This window comes from Poecilia mexicana, unplaced genomic scaffold (genome assembly GCF_051168715.1).
Source record: "Poecilia mexicana isolate PSO_F unplaced genomic scaffold, ASM5116871v1 scaffold_6, whole genome shotgun sequence".
NCBI lineage: Eukaryota > Metazoa > Chordata > Actinopteri > Cyprinodontiformes > Poeciliidae > Poecilia > Poecilia mexicana.
The window spans coordinates 2,941,883-2,944,489 of record NW_028263375.1 but is presented as its reverse complement, the minus strand read 5'-3'; positions in this window follow the sequence as shown (position 1 = coordinate 2,944,489).

Here is a 2,607-nt window from a genome sequence, read left to right as displayed (position 1 = left end):
TTAATCTGTTGCTACAGGCAGTAACATTGTGAACAACCACAAGCAGTTGCAGTATTATGGGTTTGCTCCTTCATCTTATTAGAGTGTAAAGGATCAATGTTTCACTTGATCTAATAAGAACAGCAATTCAATGTTCGGGGAGTCTTTGATTTTTTCAAACTGAATAAAAGTTGCGTAACAAGAATAGTTATGGATTTCTATGTTCTGAATTACCCAACTAGTCCTAATTTGACTTACCATCAGGGAGTAAGGTCAAAGGTCACCTGCCTGCCCACCTTGGAGAATCAATTGCCACAAACAGGCACAGCTGCAGGATTTTCCTGACACTTCTCTCCCTCTCTGTTTTAAGATATTTTTTCTTCTTCTCTTGTCCTTTATTCAGCTGCTGGAAACTTGATTAAAGTGGGCTGTGATATGCAAATGCTGGAGCTGAAACTCTAATGAAATTAAGTCTTAAGTCTGAGTTCTTCAACCTGCATAAATCACTCATTTTCTCACATTTAACTGAGAAGATAGGAAGGAGAAGGTGACCTTTAAAACCTAAGGTGTATTTTGTGCCTGATCAGATGGCCTTTCAAAACTCAGCTCCTGTTCTGGTGTCTGCTCAAGCACATTTTCTACAAATTTTTAAAGAATCACAACATATTTTCATGTGTGCTTGCAAATATAAATACAACATCATTTTGTCAATCTGGCAACTTTAATCTTTCCCAAACAATCTAACTGCTATTTACCATTTGGAAAAATATTCACAATGAAAGAAAAACAACACTGGCCTCTGAAGGTTAGGTGGGTGAAACGTACCAGGTGGATCCTGGGTTGACTAGTGAATAAGGGGAAGGTTGCCTCAAAAATCAGGCAATGAAAATGTATTTTTGTGCTGCATTTTTTTAAAGGGGGTACCATGTGTTTTCCAAGCACATAGTTCCATTTTATACCACAATCAAGTAACTATGTTGCCCCCAGGTGAATTCAAGGATTTCTTAAACATGCATGACTGAACCAACACTGTGGGTATGTGTTTGCTGATGGAATAAATGCTAATAGCCAATAAAAAAGAGTGAACAAAAAGGTGATGGTGTGATGGGTAAAAACCAGAGAAATGATTTCCAGAGATTTCTTTGCAGATGTAAAAATGAAAACCCAACTGCACAACAGGTGGAGGATGTTTTCTGCAAAGGATGAATTTTAACTTTTGTCCAAGTAAAATAAATGAGACGGACAGATAGAGCAAAACCAAGTGATAAACAAAGATAGAAAGTAATTTAGCCGAAGTAGATTAAAGATGAGAATTCATTCTCACTTCAGGTAATGGCTCCCTCTCTCTCTCTCTCTCTCTCTCTCACTCTCTCTCTCTCTCTTGTTGAGAGAATTTGCTAAAGTGGATGTGGGAGATTCACAGCTCAGGATGAAAGAGGAACCAGCTGGAAAATGCATCATTATCCCGGTGGAGGCAACAGTGCTGGGAATGGGAGGAAGAAGAGAATACAGATGGATGGCTTCTCATTACAGGTCACTTTAATAACTTACTATGGGTCAAAGGTCTGCAGATGTATCAAGGTCTGCTGTAAATTTTCATTGTCAATAAGCAATTAATAAATTAACTGTATGATAAATTAAAACAAGCTAAATGATTTTATTGTTTGTTTTTTTTCTCTTTTCTCACTTTTGACCAAAAATGTGATGATAAAAATCTTCAGTCTGGTCTCAACTAGACCATTTTTTTATGAATAATAATTTTGTTTAGAGAGACTTCATAATTAATTTTATTTGTGGTTTCTGCTGTTTTGCTTACTTATTTTGGATATTTAAAATGTCTTCCAGTTCTAGTGTTAAATATTCATTAGAATTTAAACTTTATTGATGTTTGAAAATGTGTTCTTACATTATTATACCATTATGACTACATGACTTGACAATGATCTCAAAACAACAACATTATCACTGTTTATAGCAATAACTTCAGGGACAATTTATCACCCAGTAAAATGTGTTATTATGACAGGCCAAACTGTAAATGTTGAATCTTTCAGGACAAAACTTTAACTTTTTTTAAACTTTATTCCCTAACAGTAAAGTAATCAACATAGAATGAAACCTAGAGGAAGAAATGAAATAACAAAGCAAGTTAGTTATCCACCTTTCAGTGCAAAGATTATGCACCTTTCAGAAAGTAATAGATCTCCACGTCTTTTTTCTTTATTTTGATAATCACACATTCATGCAAGTGTCCCTGCAGAGCTCCAATACTTGTTAAACTCTTCAGTCTTACACATAAGTTTTGACCTCCATTAAAGGTATGTGATTTGTGCACCCAGAGTGAAACTGGGTGTATCAGTTTCCATCAGTTACAAAACAGAGAAGGAAGCGAGTTGAACTGGAAGTGACCTCTAAAAGTCTTTATGTTTGTTCCTTTCACTTCTGTCAACAGAAAGGTCACAGAGGACCGCTCTCACCTGCGTTCTGATTGGACAGTGACTGACTCCCAGAGGAGGAAAATGTCAACTTCTGGAATGGGTCAACAGCACTGCTGAGAGAAGATCTAACTTAATTTCAGATTTCATAAAAGGAGGAATGTTGTTACGCTGATCTGTCTTAGCCCAGTCA